The 21,501-nt window shown below is 39.3% G+C and overlaps 1 protein-coding gene across 1 annotated transcript in view; it reads left to right on the top strand.

The window, feature by feature from the left end:
* The first annotated feature begins 497 nt into the window (after positions 1 to 497).
* Positions 498 to 21,501, top strand: part of LOC104680140 (contactin-3) — a 334,676-nt gene continuing 313,672 nt past the window's right edge. The window contains exon 1 of the mRNA XM_030938334.1: positions 498 to 597. The gene's annotated coding sequence lies outside the window, so the exon portion shown is untranslated. The remainder of the gene's footprint in view (positions 598 to 21,501) is intronic.

Genomic DNA, 21,501 nt, shown 5'->3' with positions numbered 1-21,501 from the left:
GGAGCGCAGCTGCAGGAGGCTTTCCTAGAAGAGGAATTCCTGCCTTAACCCCGTGCTCCCCGGGCCCCAACTGTGTGGCACGAGGCCACCCAGAGGTGACACGGTGACCGCCGCCCATCCCGCGCCGCCGCCCAGGGCCCTGCGGAGGCCGGACACACGTGGGTGCACGCGGCCGAGCGCAGCGCGGCGCGGGGTCCGGCCGGCGCAGAGGCGCGAGGGGCGCCGCAGACGCGAGGCACAGGCCCCAGTTGGCTGCTCCGCTGCGCTCCCCGCCCCTCCCTCCTTCCAGTCCGCCCGGTCCCCCCTCCCTCCAGCTTCCGCGTCGGAACCGGAGCCGGAGCCGGAGTGGCGGAGGCGCAGGCAGCACTCGCTGGGCGCCGGCAGCAGCCACAGCAGCCTGGCGCGTGGCGGCGGCGGCGGCGACAGCGGCTGGCGGGCTGGCGCCGGGGGCTGGGCCGGGAACCGTGCGGACGAGGGCGCTGCGGCGGCGGCGGCGGCGGCGGCTTACGCGGGCGCGCACGGCGGCCCCCGGGCCGGGACTAACGGCGGCTGCGGGTGGGCCAGCGGTGCGGGCGTCTGGCGAGCTGCAGAGACCAGGTAAGTCCGGCATGCCCGGTTCCTGGCGCCGGCTTGGCCACAGGGATGAGCCACTTGCCGGGGCAAACTTTACGCACTCGCTTCATGGCTCCTCAGCCCCAAAGTTTGTTTGCAGGGAAATGCACCCGACGGGTCAAGGAAGAAAGATGCTTCTCTCAGCTGACTTGATTTGGGAAGGTTATTTTTTCCTTTCTGGGGCGAAGATTGGTTTCGGGTTGGGAAGGCTGCATTCCCCAGCGGGAGCGCGGAAAATTGAGTGGTAGGTCCCTCGGGCTTGCTCTTTGCGCAGTGGATTTGACCAGTGAAAGTTGGGGGGAAAAAGTTGTGACTTGTAGGGATGCTGAGGAACAATTCCAGGTGCGTGATGCAGAATGTGGGAATGTGATACCTTTTTGCCGGAACCACCCCCCAGGCCCAGATTCCCAGGTCTGAGGAAGCTAGGGTGGAGGATTCTTTCATTAGCGATCAAGTTTTCTAAGCTGCATTTTCTTTCTACTCACAGATCAGCAGCTTGGGACGGAATTCCCCGTCGCGTTTTTTTGCCAGGTTTACCCTGATGCGCTGTAGTCCAGGTTTCCTGAGCTCGGACCCTGGTTTCAGCTGTTTCTGTGTTCTCTGAGGAGCCCTGCAAAGCTAACCAAGCAGGTAACAGAATACCAGAAAGAGAAAACCAGGAAGTGCCAACTGGGCACCCGAGTCATAGCATCATCAGGAATTTTTTTTTTTTTTGGTCTCGTGAAATGAACGAACAGCTTCTGGGCTCTGCTTGTGCAAAGCTCAGTACAGCTCTCCAATCCGTATGTCCTTCCCTGTATTGCATTTGCTTATTGATTTACAGCAAGGAGATGTGCCCAGAGGAATTATTTAATAACAAACGGTGCCCGCTATGGTGAGGACAGCAAACCTCCTTTCAGAGGCAAAGAAAGGGGAACAGAGATCTGGGAAAGGGGTAACCAGTCTGTTCACCTCAACCCAAGATGCGAGGAAACAGAACTAGAAAAAACAACAGACAAGGCGGGAGTGATGTGCAGGAGGGAGGTCAGAAACCCCAGCTCATATGGTGAGTAGGTAAATCCAGAAATAATTTTAAAATGATTAAGCAAGAATAACTAAAAAAAAAAAAAAAAAAAAAAAAAAAGTAGGAAGACTGTACGTGCTGTGGTTTCTGTCTACCCCCACAGAGATGAATATCACACTAGCTGAAAAAGAATCCTGATCTGTAAATAGATTAAAAACAGGAATTAATCAGAACAATGAGTCAGAGCCCTTCAGAGATTGAAAAGAGGAATAATTGGTTTTGAAAGAGCTTGTATCTCAATATCAAGTCAAATGTATTAATTTTGCTTTGCTAGATGTGTTTACTGACAATAACCTGACTTTGGCTGCAGTAACCTGGCATCTTGGTTCATAGTTTTAACCATTTGTGGGTCATGGGACTAGGGAGGAAGTTGCCTGCAGGTTAAGATTCATACCAATTTGTTCAACATTTGTAAGATGCCTAATACGTGCATGTCATTGGTTGCAGTGGGACAGATTCTTGTGAATGTTCATTAAAGAAATCTGATCGGGTTCAGTCTCACTAAATGGAAGGATGTTTGCTTGCAAATAGTAAAGAGTGGGGTCAGGAATTATTGATCTTTGAATGTTTGCTTGAAATTAGTTGAGAGTCAACATGTGATTTGAGGACCCCCAAAATGATCAGTACCCACCAGGGAAATATAGCAAATTGCTGTACATTTTAATAAGATGAATAGTAAGGCTGAATGCATGCAAGTGGCCCTCCTGTCTAAAAGTAGGATAGCCGAGACACCGAGTGGCTAATTGATATGCAGGGTAATAGATTCAGGCTGTGGCTGCCACAGACATAACATTCAGCCTCATGTCCTCCTCACTGTCTGGATGTCATTAATGTCAGCCCGAAGACATGAAGGTGTTAAGTTCATTTCTCCAGGAGAACTCTAACTTTTAAATATCTTTCACAACACAACCAGATAGCCCAAGTGTACCTTAAAATGGCAACAAAGCATTTAATAGGAGCAAAGTGCTGAGGAGTTTCAAGTAGAGCAAAGATTAGCTGTGGACAACGAGCTGTAGCCTTTCCTTTGCTGATTTATGTTCAATTTTATCACTGTCACATTTCATATATGCCTAGTTATTACAAACTAATAGCCTCTTTGCTCTGCTTGCAAAATATGCATCTTTCTCTTTTACAAGTTCCTAACTCCTTCTCACATATTCAGTACACATCTTCCAGCTTTGTTTTTACTGCATAATTTAAGTGTCCAACTTGAAGTTCTCATTAACTCTTAATATGGTTCATGCTGAAATAGTGTATAGATATAATTGCCCCTTGTAAACTGCCAGATATGTGTATCACTATATTGTGGCAATGCTACAAAACAGAGAAGCTTTGACTGGTTTCCAATCACCATTTAGTAAGTTGTTAGTGGTAAAAATTATGTTAATTTTATGTAGTGGAATATATTCAGATGGCAGGAGGATTTATTGATGCTGTGCATGCTTGCCTACTGTCTCTGTTTTAGTTGTCACCACCAGTCTGCCTTTAAGCCTTCTTACCTTAGCAAGGTACTTTGTCTCTATGAAGGTGAGCATCTTTAAGGTGCTCACTTGTAGTTTTTAATATGCACACATACATATGCATATAATTTTAACATGCATGTATAATTAATCACTTAATACTGGTGGACTATTTCCTTTCTTATGCTTGATAAAAGTGCAATGGAGAATATCAGTGTTGCAAAGATGGTTGGCAAGAGAATATGGGGCCATGGAACAATTTGAGATAGAACATTTCTTTGAAATTGAGGGGTGACAGATCTCAGTCTCATATCCAATTTGTATAAACATTTCAGAAATGGTTCAAGTATTGTAAATGGTTTTTATCTTGTAGTCTCCCCTGCACTCATCTCTTAAACACAGTGGGACATTTCTTTGGAAAATTTGCTGCAGGAGAAATGCAGTCCCTGGTTGAAACTTTGTATGCCAAGTTTCAATCCATAGTACATTTTTATTTTCCCCCTTTTATGTACATGTTATAAACAAGAAATAAGGGTTTGTAATAGAAGTGCTGGCAGAACTTTATAGCATTTCAAACAGCTTTGCTACTTGGAATGTAAATATTTGTAGAATCTTTACTGTGCAAGAACTTGCCTTACAAAGAATGAGGAAAAATGACTATTTTATTAAGTAGGATAAAATAATTCAGTGAGTTTGCATATTTCTTGTTGCAGACATATTGGCATGAAGAAATAGATTATCTATGTTATAGTGATTCCCTAGCATTCTCTTAGGTGCCTTTATAACTCAGCTTGTAAATTTTCTATGTTCTAAAGCAAGAGAACAATTTTGTCCCATTTGTTTTTTAAGTCCCTTGACTTTGATTACCTTTCAGATGTTAAGATATGAGATTCATATTTCAAAACCGCTTGATTATATTACCAACAAATGAGGCTGTCAGTATACTGTTTTAATCAGATAAATAATTCTTGACACCATCACAATACTTCAAGTACTTTTATTTTGGGAAACTAGTACAACTCAGACCTTATGTGTCCTTTTGGTTCTAACCCTGAAATATTTCTCACATTCGCCTACTTCCCTCCATGTTCACCCACATCCTCCTTGTCCAAGTCCCCATCTTCTCTCCTGGGATAGCTACATTGGCTTCCTTGGCTCCTTTCGTACTTCCTCCCCCAAATCATCCTGCATAGCAGCCAAGACAGGTTTTTTTTTTTTTTTTTTTTTAAATGTAAGTTAAATTAGTACTCATCTACTCAGAATGCTTAAATGGCTTTCCATTGCACTCAGAATAAAATCCAAACTATTAAATATTACCTGCAAAGCTGCGTAGGATTTAAACACTTCTGTCTCTTCGACAATTCCTAGCAAGCTTTTTGGAACAAGAGTTTCTTAGGCCCTTTTTCATTTCTGAAGATATGTTGAGCTCTTTCCTATCTCAGGGATCATTCTGTTCTTTTGCCCAGTAACCCTGTGTAGCTCTAACCCCTAAACACACACACACACACATGAGCACACACACACAAACTCACAGGGTTGACTTTTTTTTTTTTTTTCTTTTCGACAGGGTCTCACTCTGTCACCCAGGCTGGAGTGCAGTGGTGTGATCATGGTTCACTGGAACCTCGACCTCCTGGGCTCAAGTGATTCTCCCACCTCAGCCTCCTAAGTAGCTGGGACTACGGGCACACACCACTATGCCCTGGCTAATTTTTGGATTTTTTGTAGAGATGGGAATTCCCCATGTTGCCAAAGCTGGTCTTGAACTCCTAGACTCAAATGATCTGCTCACCTCAACCTCCCAAAGTGCTGAGATTACAGGTGTGAGCCACTGAGTGTGGCCCACATAGAGTTTTTGACTGCTACTCATCCCTTAGGCCACAGTGTAAATGTCATTTGCTTAGAGAGAGCTCTCTGATTTCCTTCCTCCCCTGAATGAGGGCACCTCTGATAGGCTGTTTATGTTCATTTCCTTGGTAGTACTTAGTATAACTTGGAACTGTACATTTTCTTACCTGATTGTATGTTTATATTCTGTAATTACCTTGTAAGCAGTTACCACATCTATTTTACGCACTATTACAAAGCAACTTCTGTCAAAGTATCTGGCTCATTGTGGAGTTTGATAAACCTATGAGAACTAAGCTTGTTGGTTTGCTGAGTTTACCATATGTAACCAAAGATCCTGTCAAGAAGGTACATATTCAGTAGAAGTCTGCAGCTGACTTTGACAGTATTCTTCCTGTTACATTGTCCATGATCTCGTACATCTCTTGGACAGCTGCTACTTCAAACCAAAGTTGTCCAAAATGGAATTATCATTTTTCTTCTCAATCTATTTCCTAAGAGCTTAGGTGGTCTGTTCTTTCTTTAGCTATCATTGTGGTTATCAGGGCATCTGGAGTCAGTGGTCTTTGTCACCATCTTCTCCCTTTGCCATTGTAACCAGTCCACTGATTAAAAATACAAGAATGTTCATTCAAACAATGTGCCAGGCTGGGTTCTAAGTACTTCTTACCTAATGCAGGAGATTAAGAAATGACTTTCTCCTCACTCTCTTTCTTGTTCCAATCTATTTGACGTGCAGTGCTATATTAATCCATGAGGCTGACCCCTTAGGTCATTGGACACTCACTGCATAGAGAAAAATATGCTACTGATGCAGCCTGTCTATATGTGACTTCTCCCTAATTCTCCCCCGATACTTAGCACTGCAACTATAATATATGGGTCTTCTGAAACTTCCTTGAAAACTCAACATGGCCCTTTTGGCTTCAGTGTTCTTGCATGTGCTTGGAACACCCGTGAATTCCATCCCACTCTCCTTATTCCCGTGTTGACTCATTTCCACCCTCAATTCATTGTTGTTTCTTTCAGAAAAGCTCTTTACTTCCAACTCTACCATTTGTCAAGGTAATACCCAACCTAGCCATTCCTCCAGGTCACCTTGACTGTCCTCCTAGACTAGGTTTGACCTCTATGCTATCTACAATCGACCATGTAAATTTTGTTTCTTCTTTAGGGGGTAAATGCATTAGAATTTAATTAATATTGTAAAATTGTTTAATATCTGCTTTTCCTGGTAGTCTGTTGATGGAGTAGCATGTAAATGTTAAGACTTTGGTGAATATTTCTAGAATGATAGAAAGTCTAATCTTTTTAATTGGCATGAAGTTCTGCTATAGTTATAGTGGGGCTTCTTTTTCTAGGGCTAACATTTATTTTAGTGTATAATTTAAAGATTTTATTTTATTTTGCACAGTTTCTAAGTGACAAGTCATTAGTTGACAACAGGTGAATATCTTGATATGATCTGAATTTAGAAAATTCTGTGATAAACATATGCTCTAAAGGAAGCATAAGCCAAAGATTGTAAGCACCGAGGACTGGTCCTTGAAGTAGTGAGCTTATTTTAGTGCAAGAAAGTGATGGGAAGTTCTCAAAATTCATTATTTTATTAGAGTAAAACATTAGCATATGAAAGAAATAGCTAAATGACTGCATCACAACAAGTCAAAAGCACATCTTCCTAAACCATAAATAATTACTTATAAATGGGGAAAATTTTGTAGGCATTAAACAGTTTCACCAGTCATCCTTCAAAGAGGAAGCCCCTGTAATAGAGCTGAGAATACTCTATTTCACTTGCACTGTTTCTCAACTTCTGCTGTTTCTGCAGAAACGTTAACTGGGGTTCTGCTGAAATAATGGCGATACCTTAGCCCTTACAAGATTTTCTGAATCATCTCTGGGGTACAGCTTGCTATTCTGCGTTTTTTAACTTTTTATTTTAAAGTAATTTGAAACTCACAGAGAGTTGTAAAAAATAGTACAAAGAGTTCTGTGTAGTCTTCAGCCAGCTTCCCTGTATGGTAACATTGTATGTTTCTGTTCTGCGATATCAGAACCAGGAAATTGACATTGGTACATTACTGTTAACTAGACTGCAGACCTTATTCAGTTGTCATCATTTTTTAAACCTGATTTCATGAATATGTGTATAGCTCTACATGGTTTTATCCTACGTAGATGTTCATGTTTCTAGGATTTTAACTTAAAGAACAAATGTCCTGAGAGGTGACATTTCCATGTCAGCATACACTAATGTGATAATTTTGCAACTGTATTCTAGCATTGAAAAATTCCACTTCCATAAATCTTTTTCCATGCAAATATTTGTCTTGTTCTTAAATATCATGAAGTCCTTTACCTTGCAGATGCCTGTAGCGAAATGGAAGTCTTGGGGTTTTATAAGCCAGGACATGACATTTGGGTGGTTCTCTGTGTCTTTGGTTTGGGAATCTGTGTTGACTTCCCCATGCTACATTTGAAAAGTTCTGCAGATAGCAAATATGTTTGTTTATCATTGTGATCAGACTTGGACAGGATTTTGATGCCACCAGGGCAGGGCCCCAACTGAATGCTTCGTGCAGGTTCTAACTCAATCGCAGTTCATTTTATTTCTTGCATAGAAATAGTCACCCTTTAAAATAACTTAATGCATTGCAGAAGATGGTAATGACACTTTTCAGGCAATTAAAATCAACCCGAACAATATAGCTAGTGATCTAATCTGATGCCTGCTACTCACTTGGTCTGGCCGCCTCCCTGAATGTAAAGTAGCTGAAAGTTGCTGATTACCAATTACTAATTCCGGTGAATATTCTGAAAGCTCTGGAATACAGATAAGGCATATTTGTACCAAAGTCAGCTGTGTGTGACTACACCTCCCTCACCCCTGTGAATTCCCTTCGCCTAAGAAGCTTTCACATTTATATATACTAGGCAGGTTAATTTTTCTCTTCTTACCAGGGCTTCTATTTATTTTAAATAAAACCAATCAAAAGCTTTGTGCATGGGCTGTATGGTTTTGAAATGTGAGCCATGTAGGCCCAAGTTTCTCCTTTTATTCATTGGAGTAAATACAATTTTTTCTTTATGTGTAATGTGGAGATATACGTGTTTCTATTTAGTGGTAATTTATTGGGCTGTTGTTTCATTAGTGTTAAGCAGCAGTTGCCCTATGAAATTAAGTCTGTAAACTTTAGTGGCAACATTAGTTTTTAAAAAGAACAAAAGGGTCTTAATATATGGATTTTGTTACATTGTGAAACAAACCATGCATTCTGTGAAGATGCTTACAAGTGGAGGGTGTATTTCCATATAATGGGACATTCTGGAATACAGTCAATATCCTTTTTAATCTGATAGTGCCATAATTGTCTGTTGCTTTAAATATTTCTGTGTTATGACTTGCTTGGAAAATATCTTTTGTCATTTTTCTAGAGTTAGGGCATTTTTCTGAGTCTTGACTTTTTATTATTCTATTTTTATAATACGATTATTTCTGTCATTCTTCTTCCTACCATAGTTTGACCTTCTAATAACTTACCCCTCCCATTCACACATACATGCTTTCACATGTGTGCACGTAAACACACACACACACCCCCACACAGACATACACACAAAATGCACAAGACATACATTAGGATAGGGGATAGAGTTAATCCCAAATCATAAAATCGTAAGGGATGAATTATAGACATCTTGTAAGCATTCAAGCAGAAGAGATTAAAATCAAATGATGGGGAGGCATTTTAGATTGTATATGGGATTAATATGCCCCGGTTTTTAAAGTTACTCAATCTTTTCCTCCTCTGCTTCTTCTTCCTCCATCTTTTTATCTGCATCTCTGTGTCTGTCTCCTTCCTCTTTTCCTTTTTTTAGTGTTCTTGTTTGCTTTTGGTTGTATTTATGAATGGACTCTTCTGTACTGACCCATAGTGGCTAAATGCTTTCAATGGGCTCTAGTGGAAAGCTTACATATGTTTATTCACACATTTTTTGTTGAGGGGAGAGGGCAGGATGGGGATGGGGATATAAAATGTCTTAAGTTTGCTATTTAGAGAAAAATAATTTCAGAAAAAGATAAAGACACACATCAGGCCTATAATAGACTGGCCGGGAGATGGTGGCCACAATACCTTCCTTGGCAGTTTGCATAGTGGCTCACTCTGACCTTCAAGCAATGGAGTCCATTTCCCTTTCCCTTGAATCTGAGTTGGCTTATTGAATTTGGAAAATAACGTGTGGCTCAAGTGATGTTATTGTGAATTCTGCTCCTTAGCCTGGGAGCTTCTATTCTTGCACACTGAGTCTGCCCTGTGGAGAAGTCCAGGCAAGCCTCCTTGAGAAAAACAGGTCACATAGAGATAGCTAGTAGCCAATAGCTGGCCAGTAGCCAAAACTGATAGTCAGTCATGTGAGTGAGGCTATCAGTCCCAATTAAGCTATCACATGGCTCATGTTACGCGAGTGACTCCAGGCAAAACTACCAAACTAAATGCTCAGCTGAGCTTAGGTCAAGTTCAAAATCATCAAATAATAAATAATTTGTTTAAGTTATTTATTTTTGGGGGTGGTTTATGCAGCAATAACACACAAACTTTTAAAAAATTAATATAATTTTAATTGAGAAAATGATATATATTTATTGTACACAACATGATGTCTTAAAATATTTTAACATTGTAGAATGAATAAATTGAGCTAATTAACATGTATTATATCGCATACTTATCGTTTTTTGTATGGTGAAAATGCTTAAAATCTATTCTCTTAGTGATTTTCAAGTATACAATACATTGTTATTAATTATAGTCACCATGTTGTAGAATAGATCCCTTGAACTTATTCTTCTTATCTAACAGAAGTTCTGTATCCTTTGACTAACATCTCCCTAAACCTGCCTCCCCACCCCTTGGTAACTACCATTCTATTCTCTGCTTCTATGAGTTCAACTTTTTTAGATTCCATATAAGTGAGGTCAAGTGGTATTTATCTTTATTTGTCTGGCTTATTTTACTTTACAGAATGTCCTTCCAATTCATCCATACTGTCACAATTGAAATAATTTCCTTCCTTGTCGATGGCTGCATAATATTCCATTATGTGTATATACCACATTTTATTCGTCTATTGTTGGACACTTAGATTCGTTGAATATCTTGGTTATTGTGAATAATGCTGCGATCAACATGGGAGTGCAGATATCTCTGACATACTGATTTCATTTCCTTTGAATATATGCCCAGTAGTCCTATTGCTAGTGCCCATGGTAGTTATATTTTTAATTATTTGAGGACCCTCCGTACTGATTTCTATAATGGTTACAGCAATTTACATATCCTTTGTCAGTGTGCAAGGGTTCCACATCCTCTCCAACACTTACCTTTTGTCTTTGTGATACTACCTGTTCTAATGAGTGTAATGTGATAGCTCATTATGATTTTAATTTCTTGGATGATTGGTGAGGTTGAACACCTTTTCATATACTTGTTTGCTAATTCTGTGCATTCTTTTGATAAATGTTTTTTCTGATCTTTGCCTATTTTAAAATTAGGTTATTTGTTTTCTTGCTATTGAGTTGTTTGAGTTCCTTATAAATTCTGAATATTAATCCCTTACAGATGTATGGTTTGCAGATATTTTCTCTAGTTCTTGGATCATCTCTTCTTCCTGTTGATTCTTTCCTTGGCTGTGCAGAAGCTTTCTAGATTGAATTGAGCTCATTTAATTGTTTTCACTTTTCTTGCCTGTGCTTTTGGGGTTATATCCAAAAAAGCATTGCCTAGACCACTGTCATGGAACCTTTCCCCTGTGTTTCCTTCTAGTAGTTTTATGATTTCAGGTTTTATGTTTAAGCCTTTAATTCATTTTGAGTTAATTTTTATAAATGGTGTGAGATAAAGGTTTAATTTCATTCTTCTGTATAAATCTAGTTGTCCCAACACCATGTATTGAAGAGACTGTCCCTTCTTCATTATGTGTTCTTGGCAATTTTGTCAAAATCAGTTGACTGTAACTGCATGGATTTATTTCTTGACTCTCTGTTCTGTTCTGATGGGATATGCGGTCTGTTTTGATGCCAGCACCATGCTGTTTTGATTGCTGTGCTTTGCAGCATATTTTGAAGTTAGGTAGTGTGATGCCTCCAGCTTGTTCTTTTTGCTCAAGATTGCTTTGGTTATTGAGGGTCTTTTGTGATTCCATATCAATTTTAGGATTTTTTTTTCTATTTCTGTGAGAAATGTCTTTGGAATTTTGATAGGACTTGCACTGAATCTGTAGACTGCTTTGGGTGATATGGACATTTTAATAATATTAATTCTTCCAGTCCATAAACATAGAATATCTTTCCATTTATTTGTATCTTCTTCCATTTCAAACTCATTATACTAAAAACAGTACTTAAAAAAAATAAGTAACTGCTTAAAGATGTGAGATATCTTTTTTGTTGTTGTATAAATGTAACAGCTTTTGCTTTGATAACAATTCAAAACTCTCAGTGGCTTCTAGCAAGCATTACTCATCTGCTTGCATGAGGGCCATGGGTCAGCTTTGGATTGGCATGGCTTTTCCATATTGTGCATAGGCTGTGTGGCTTATTCTTCTGGGATCCAGGTTAAAGGGACAGTTTTGTAGTGGATACTGTGGTGCTCAATCCAGGCCCACTATTTAAGGCCCACATATCTATCCACCATCTGACTGGAATATCAGCTGCCATGTAGCTGACATCTTCACTCCCCACTGGGAATTTCCCTTTGCCTTAGGAGAACTGTGTCAGCCAAGGTTGTGCTTCCTCTGGGTAGTGGTCCATAATCAGTGACTGACTGTTGGAAAGGCACAAAGACTGGAGTTGCCTTAATTTGGACAACTCTGTTCATGTAATTTATATACATGTGACTAAGAATATATTTTGTGTGTTTGAGATCAAGAGAGGTAGCCAAGAGGGGCCATCCCAGCCCTGGAACACCATATAAGGATCAGCTGAGACCTCAGCTGCAAGTACTTTAAGTTTTAGGGTCCTCCTCTGACTTTACAGTAGTTTCTTTCAAGAGCACTCCTCAATAAACCTTCATCTCAGATTTTGTCTCTAAGGAGCCCAAGTTAAGAATGATCCTTATCTGGGATATTTTCTTCACATTAGTGAGGGCAGAAGCACAAGAGACTTAGCTAGACCGTGCAGTTGCATTCAAAACTGTGGTAGGACTGGTCATATGTCAAGTTTTCTCAGATTTCATTGGCCGGAAGTCACAGGGCTAATTAAGGAAGGGGAGGTAAGCAAGTGCTTACAAACAGTAGTATAGTTTATATATGTATTCTACCTCTGTTGACCTCATACACACAAAATATACTCTTAGTCACATGTACATAAATTACATCCATACCCTTAACAAGAACGATGCCCCCAAAAGTTCTTATCTAATCATGTAATCTGGCTGGCAGTCTGAGATTTTATTATAGTCTCTATAGCTTACGGCAGAAGTGCAAAAAACTAAACCAAACCACTAAAGCTGAGAGTGAATAATGAATATTTGTGAACAAAAATACCATTTACCCATATGAATTAGCTGTTACTACAATAATTCTATGTAGACAAAATCCCCCCATCCCAAATTTCAATAGTCTAAAATAACATGTTTATATATCTCTCACTTGGTCACATTGACTAGGGTGGCTCTGCCAAACTAAGTTTTTTTTTTTGTTTTTGTTTTTTTGAGTCCAGGTCTTGCTCTGTGGCCTGGGCTGGAGTACAGTGATGCAATCATGGCTTACTGCAGCCTTGAACTCTTAGGCTCAAGGCTCAAGTGATCCTCTCACCTTAGCCTCCCAGGTAGCTGGGACTACAGCCATGCACCACCGTGCCTGACTAATTTTTAATTTTTTGTAGAAACAGAGTCTCACTGTGGGAAACATAGTGTTTCCCATAGTGAGACTCTACTTCCAGGCTGGTCTTGAACTCCAGGACTGAAATGATCCTCTTGTCTCAAGCCTCCCAGAGTACTGGGATTATAGGCATGTGCCACCATGCCTGGCCTGTTCATATTTTTATGGGTCAGCTGGGAGTTGGCTTATCTAGGCTGGGCTGGTATGGGTTACTTTGCTTAATCTTCAGGACTGTTTGACTCTGTTGTTTCCATATGTCTCATGGTGGAACTGATTCTGAAGGAGAAGCTCCCTGATGGAAATTATTCTCATGCCAATTGCAGGGATGCAAAGAGATAAGAGGCAAACACACAAGTTCTCTTAAGATCTTGTATTGCTACTGGACTATTACCACTTCCGCTTCATACTGTTGGCCATAACAACAACAGCAAAAAAACATGGCCAAACCCAAGTCAAGGGTGGGAAATTATCCTCTGCCTCTTTAGTGGGAGGAACTACAGAGTCACATGACCAAAGGCATAAATAAAAAAAAAGGGTGAAGAATTTGGGCTAATAATGCAATCTGTCATACCACCAAACCTCATATCCATTAAGCATTGTAAATGTCCTCTAGTTTTTAGTTGCTTTTCAAATTAGAAACAGGAAATGTAAACTGCCACTTTATTGCCTGTGAATGAATTATAGCTCTAATTACTGCCTAAGTGAAGGAGCCCTTTGTGAGACCCAATAACACATGGAGTTGGGAAATATAATGAAATTCTCCAGGAGTGTACCGTTCAATGAAAAGATCTCAGATATGTATTTGTAAATGTAGTGAAGAGTATCAGTTAGTTTTGTCTAGTAGTAATCTGTATGCTTTTTATTCCATGGAATCTCTCTCTGCCACTTGATAGTTTCTTACCTTGGGCAAATTAACTGCCTTCTCTAGGTCTCAGTTTCTTCACCTGTAAAGTTGGAATAATGGTTTCTACTGTATAAATCTATTGTAAGGAATCCATGAGATAAGGGGAGGCCCTTAGCAAAACTCATTAGATGCTACCTATTGAGCTTTGCAGTTAGGTTACTGTTGTTGTCTTTATTATTCACTACTTGTGACTTACACATATATAAATATATGACATACATATATGACATACACTAACCTAGTAAGAGGTATGCTGTATGCTAAAAGAACAGAGAGTTGGGAAGAATTAAAGGAAACTGAGGTAGAACGATCAAGGAAGGCTTCATATGAATGTAGGATTGATGACTCCTCCAGATTTGAAGAGTTGGAAGTCGAAGTACAGAATTTCTGGTTGAAAAAATCTGGCCTGGCATGCTCTTAAACCCACGAATCACTTCCATGGTTGGAGTTGAGAGTGTGTTTTAGCGGCTACTTGGTGAATTTTAGTTGCTATAGTGAAAGGCCGTGATTTGGGTAGTGTTGACTACTCGAATGTTATTAGAGTGTGAAGGTAAATCTGAGGTCATGGCCTGTTTTGAATCTAAAGTAATAGACTGCACAATGCGGGGATGGATCTGGGTGAATTATCTCTGTAGACAGGTTTTAACTTTCATTCAAAAAATCTTATAAAGCACGTCTTAAAATGCATTTTACCAGTGAGACTAAAAAGATTCATAGAGTGCCTCAGGTCAAATAACAGGTTAATGACCTAACCGGAAATGAAACCCATATTTCCCATGTCCAGAAGTAGTACATTTTTCATTCTAGAACAGCTTCCACTTAGAAGAGAAATTTATGTAACTGTAAATGGGAACTATTGCTTTCTCTTCCATAGTGATTGTGAGTGAACTTTTCTACTGATCTCAGACCCCAAGTTGGTCTCACTTTTCTCTACATTTATAGGATTTCATCTATAGGGCTGAAATTGAGTTTACTTTTCAGGACCTCTTTCAACTCCCCTATTCACCTTAAACCTTTTTCTTCCTTTCTTTCCAGGGCTGTCCCTCTTTCTCTGCTCTTTAGGTCAGAGAACCCTTGATTGTCCCACTCTTCTTATCCCCCATATGATTAATTCATTTTTCCCTCTCCTTTTTCTCCCTCACTTGTAAAGAGAGAGACATGGAGATAAATAAAAAACTGTCATCAACCAACTGTGCTTTCCTTTTCATTGCCCTACATTTATGCCTGGAATCCTCTTAATGGTTTTCTTTACTTCTGTCAAGATCATACCCATCCTTTTTAAGGTTCAACATAATGTTCTCTCTTCATGTCTCGTTAGTCCCATTGGCATTAAGTAAAGATCTAAACCTGTCTGTCCAATTGTTTTCCTTATTGCTATTGAGAAATCATTGGGAATCATTACTTCCCTCTGGGAGAGGGTACATTTTCTCTGCCCCATTGATGTTGGAAGGCTTGGTCAGGTGACTTGCCTTGACTGATGCAATATGAACATTTCACATTCAGTTAATCATTTCCCACAGAGGCTTTGGTGGCCTGTACATGGTTTCTTGTATCCTATTACTGCCTGAGTATTACCTATCACTGCCTGAGCTCTGCCTCCTGTCAGGTCAGTGACAGCATTAGATCCTCATAGGATTGCAAACCCTTTTGTGAATTGTGTATGTGAGGGATCTACATGTGGCATGCTCCTTATGAGAATCTAATGCCTGATGATCTGAGTTGGAGCAGTTTCATCCCCAAACTATCCTTGGCCCCCACCTGGTTCATGGAAAAATAGTCTTCTACAAAACTGGTCCCTGGTGCCAAAAAGGTTGGGGAGTGTTGACATGGGTCATTCTTACTCATCTACCAAGTTTCAGATTAAATGACACTTTATTGAACAGATGACAGTCTTTTGCTCTGCTTTTCTTTATCACTCATTACTCTTATTTCATGTCTGTTTTCCAAATTGAGCAGTATGAAAGCAGGAAACTTGTATTTCTTGGCTACCCCTATATCCCAGTGCCTGTCATAGAGTAGGTTCTCTGAATTACTGAATAATTTAGATAAAATCCATAAATAACCTAGAAACCACTCATGATCTTTCCCTGCTTGAATTCTTGTAACCGTTTATATAGTTCAGATTTTTAGCATCACTCAGTGTGGATTAAATTATGTGTTAAGTGTTATGCTAACCACATCATTCAATCCTTACAACACATTAGCAGTGTAGCTACCTTTCTTATGATGCTTTTCATATTGCTTCAACATAGTTATTTCTAGATTTTAAAAATATCTCTACGTCTAAATGTTAACTCTTTGTTATGATAGCAATTATTATACTGTATTATATTTGCCTTTTACGTGCCTGTATACCTGTCTAAACTGCGAAATTTCTCTGAGTGCTGGTCACCTGTGCCAAGCATACTACCTGGATGTTACTAGACATTTCGTACATATTTGATGACTAAATAATCATATTTAAGCTCACATTAAATGGTTGATATTACTAGAATTAATTTTATCTTAGTGCCTTATATGTAGTAGATGTTTCAGGAAGTATTTTTCATTGATTTTTTTTATAGAATTAGTATGAATTGCTTACTATATTAAAGGACACAGTAACTTTCAGTATAACTTAAAATCACATTATATTGAATTTTACTGTACATTTATTGGTTATCTATGGCTTGGGTCAGGGAAGTCAAGACTGCAGTGAGCTGCGATCATGCCACTGCACTCAGCCTGGACCACAGAGTGAAACCCTGTCGCAAAAAAATAAAAATAATTCTAAAAAAATTTACTTTATTACCTACAATTCTCTGTGGGTTTGGAGTTTGAACAATGTTCTTCAAAGACATCTCATCTTTGATCCATATGGTGTTGGTTGCTATATCTTGACTGGGGCTGGAGAATCCAGGATGTCTTCACTTACAAGATTGGTGCCTCAGGTGGGGCAACCAAAATGGCTGGGATCTCGATGGCTTGCTGTCTCTCACTTATCATCATCTAGCTTTCCAGGTTTGCTTTCTTTTCTCTTACATTCCAAGAGGGGGAAGGTAGAAGCTGGAAAATCTCTTTAAGGTCTAAGTCTGGGACTGGCAGAGCGTCACCTCTCCTACTTTCTGTTCGTTAAAGCATGTCATAAGGCAAGTCTGCAATCAGGAGTAGGAGAAACAGACTCTACTCTTGCTGGGGAGGAGCAGCATGATGTACATCATTAAAAGGAATTATAGGCTATCATCTTTATAATCTTCCACTCTAAGGAACTACTTGAGCCCACATATTTTCTGTGTTTTACTCTAGAAGCTTCCAAGATACACTTAATTGATGTAGGTAGTAGAAAGTTTTACATCTGAAGTCTGTTGATTTATTGAAAGTGAACATGACTTGTAACATTTGAAGAAATTTTTTAAGCTCCTAACTGACTTTTCCTATTTCCTTCATCGTTACAACATTTATTTTTAGTATTGCTAGAGTTATCTAATTTTTATGATTAAGAACAATAAACAGAAATTTATCTTGATGAGTGAATTAGAAGTGTTACCTGCAAAGATGGCTTTTAACCTTGTAAGCTTGTTTTAAATATGTTGTGATGATGTTTGATCGGCTTTAAAATTTCCATATGCAAAGTACAAATCCCTGAAGAAGAAACTCCCCAGTCCACAGTAATGCAAGTTAGCAAGAAGTTTTCCTTCTGTATGAGTGGTGCTCTAACTTCATCTGTTTTTAAAAATAAATGTACTGATCAATATCATGAATAATTAAGTGAAAGGAGTTGTGGGATTTGGGGCTGTTTTCTTTTTAGTAATTGTAAATTCCATTTCACAAAGCCACAGCTCAGTAGCTAGAAGGAACTATGTCTGGGTTACTCTTTATTCATTAAAAAAATCTGCCTGATAACATGTAGTTCTAGAAAGATTTTTGCTTAGGAAAGATCTTTGAGTGTAGAGAGTTTTTACATGTATTAAATTATGTGAAGAGGTTTATATAGCTAATGAAAACATTATTCTTTTTTTTTTTTTTTTTTTTTTTTTTTTTTTTTTTTTTTTGAGGCGGAGTCTCGCTCTGTCGCCCGGACTGGAGTGCAGTGGCCGGATCTCAGCTCACTGCAAGCTCCGCCTCCCGGGTTTACGCCATTCTCCTGCCTCAGCCTCCCGAGTAGCTGGGACTACAGGCGCCCGCCACCTCGCCCGGCTAGTTTTTGTATTTTTAGTAGAGACGGGGTTTCACTGTGTTAGCCAGGATGGTCTCGATCTCCTGACCTCGTGATCCGCCCGTCTCGGCCTCCCAAAGTGCTGGGATTACAGGCTTGAGCCACCGCGCCCGGCCGAAAACATTATTCTAAGGATAGTGATAAACTATTTCTGAAATAGTTATAAAATATGATTTTCTGTTTTAGAACTAAAGCGAGTATGAGTCTGATTTAGAGAAGCTTGTGTACAAACAATATGCATTGACAAATTTTTAAATGTCAGACCTGTGAACTGATGGGTAGAGACTGGAGTTTTCCCTCCCACCTCTTATTAGGTTGTAACCTTAGAATTTAATGTAAATGGAATGTGATGGAGTGTTTAAATTGCCTGCTTCTGCCAGTGTCATTAGGAAGATGGGAGGGATCCAGTTGAATTTCAGGGCAACATTGGTCATACTTCACTGGAAGGTAAAGGGATTACTCCCAGGTCATTTGCTGTCCTTATGGCACATAATGATGGCATGATGAAGATGTTGGATCTCTGCCTCTTAAATAGTAATATCTTCTAATGATGGAATTATACCATTTCCAGATTGAAGAACCCATGGTGGTCAAGTCCACAGCACATTTTTATTTTATATTCATTGATTTGTTCAGGGAAGAGGCCCACTGATTTCAATTTTGATACTGTATTTTGAGGTGTTTTTTGGTATGCACTGTTTAAGCCTTTTTTGAAATAAGAAATACAGTTTTGGATATCTAACCCCAGTACTATGTGTTTAATAGTGCTAGATTCTGGTGGAATTGTCCACTAGCAAACCACTCTATAGACAAGGTGACACAGACTGCAGTAGGAAATGCACAACAGACTCAATGCTTACAATCTATTCAGAGTTGCCTGCCCTCAGCACATCCCCATCTATTACTGGGTATGTAGCTAAGAGAATAAAATGTTTTGTTTGGAGTTTTGTCTCTTCTCTTCCATGCTCCTTACATCTTTGATCCCCTCTGTGGCTTCCATTCAAAGTCTTATTTTTTTTCTCCACCTCCATAGAATGAATTATCTGTCACTCTGTTCCAAGTTATTCCACTCTAGTGTGGCCCAGAGGTGACAGAGTATTGGGAGAAGAGATTTATATTTGGTATTTCTTTTCTATTAGCATTTCCAAGTCAGTGAGACATTTCTCACAAAGTGGGCTTCCTCTTAGCAGATGCTAAAATAATAAAAACAGTAGCTAGTATTTATCCCATTGGTCCCAATCAAGAAACAGACCTGTGCACAATTTCACCCTCCTAACTGTGTAGCCTTTGGAAAGTTAAACTTAACTAAGCTTCAGTTTCCTCATCTGTATAATCAACCTGTCATAACTCTTGTGAAATTAAAAATAACAGTTTCTGGTACAGAGGTACTCGATCATTGATAGTTGTAATTATTCTACTCAAACAGGAATAGTGTATTCTTCACATTAATAAAAATCAGTTCCCTCCATATGAGCACATAGATATTATAGCACAATTAGGAATTCTGGACTAGTTATGTTACATTTTTGTATTTTTGGAAATATGAAGTCACACGGAGTTGTCTTCTGTCAACCCTCTATGACTGTCCATTGTTATTTGATGTTTATAAGCAAATCACCTTTGTACCAGAAGCTGTTATGAAACAATAGAGAAAATAGAGTTTATATTCTTTCAACCACTTACATGCCTTGAAATTTTAGAGAGAGATGATTCAGGAGGCTCTGAGATGAAACTGTCACAAAGCTAATGTATTATGTATGTCAAACCACAAAAAAGTCATTAATTAGCCACAATGCATTATAGACTCCTTGTCATAAATTGTTCTAAAGTGAAAACAAATTTGCCAAGCTATAAAACTCTCAGTTAATTTGCTAGTCAGCATTGGTGTGACATTTTCTAAACAAAACAAAACAAAAACTCAGCATCCCATAATATATAAATTGAGTCAATTTGCATATTCATTTATATTTTACAAAGCTAAGTTTATTTTAAAACTATAGTTGTGCCTGGAACATACTAGGTACTCAATAACTGGTAGTTTTATGAAGTGATTAAAGACAGCAATTGCTGAATTAGTAAATTTCACCTTTTTTGTGTGTAAAATAAGAGAATCTCTTTTTGGTATGTTTACACAATAAAAATAAGTGCAATTTATGATCAATGTGACACATAAAATGTAAAGTTTTGTTTAAGATTTTTTAAAAATCAGTTTATTAAGAACAAGAGAGGTTATTCTAAAGATTAACCTCTTTGTTAGATGTGGATTAGATGTGACCCACATTTACTGTGAAGGAAATTTCTATCAAGATTTTTCACTTTATTCTCATTTTCCTTCAGGAAAACAGTGACTCAGCATATCACTGTCATAGCCAAGCCGTAGGGGACAGCTACTTTATGAAGTCCGAGGAACTAGAAAAAGTGCTGGTGTTCCTCTTTTTGACTTCTTAAGTAAGAATCATTGGATACTGTGTGTGTGTGTGTGTGTGTCTGTGTCTCTGTGTGTGTTTCATTCTGTTTTTCTTTTTGACAAGTGATTTTTAGAGTAAGTGTATTTTTTTTTACAATTCTTGAGTCTGATTTGAAGCTGCTGTCTACATAAATCAAAATTTCTCATCATACTTTATATTGCAATCAGTAACTGTGACCTGAAGATTCTTCCTGTTAAACTCCTTTACACCACTAAGCTTCTAGAACAGGTGCCTTGCTCCTGCCCCTGCATTTCTTCTCCTCTCTCATTGATCGTCTTCCAGTCTTCCTTCTGATCTGGCCACCATAGAAGTGGCAATCCTGAGGATCATAAGCAGTTTCTTAATGTCAAGTTCTGTGGTTGAGTCCTGCTCCTCATTTCTTCTAAGCTCTCAGTGGTATTTGCTGATGGATTTCACCACCACTTTAGCTGCTTTGACTTTTATGCCACTGACCTTTTGGAGTTCTTGTATGTGTCTCCAGCTGCTGCTCTGGCTGGTTGAGATTTTAGCCTTCTTCCCATGCTTGCTGGTAGATTTTTTTCTCAGCCTCAGCCTGGACTGAATTTTCTTTACTCTCTACATCTCTGGTGCTTCTGTGTCCTGACAATCGGTACTCAGTCTTCCTTGGGCTGAGTTCCACATTGCCAACCACAGTCCACCATTTCCATCTGAATGTCTTGCTCTTGATTTAAACTCAAGGATGTCCGAACCTGAACTCATCCTTTTTCCCAGACATAGCTTCTTGCCTTACACTTTCCTATTTCTGTCTCAAGACCATACGTCTTCCCTGTCAGGAAGGCCAGGGACCTTGGAGTTACCATTGATTTCTTTCCTCACCTCTCCAGCTTACTCACTTATCTCAATGGAGTCTTCTTTGCATTTTTCCTCAGCTCCATCTTGCCAGCTGTTTCCCTGCTTCCAGGCCTTTATTGTAACAGTACAGTGACTACAGCTGCTGCCTCCCTGGTTTCTCCTCTCCCCAGATCACCCTACACAGTACTGTATGAATTATCTTAGAACACAGCTGTCTTCACACCACTTTCCCACTGCAAAACTGTAATAGCTTC

Source organism: Rhinopithecus roxellana, chromosome 1 (genome assembly GCF_007565055.1).
Source record: "Rhinopithecus roxellana isolate Shanxi Qingling chromosome 1, ASM756505v1, whole genome shotgun sequence".
Classification (NCBI taxonomy): Eukaryota; Metazoa; Chordata; class Mammalia; order Primates; family Cercopithecidae; genus Rhinopithecus; species Rhinopithecus roxellana.
This window is presented reverse-complemented; position numbering and strand designations above follow the sequence as displayed.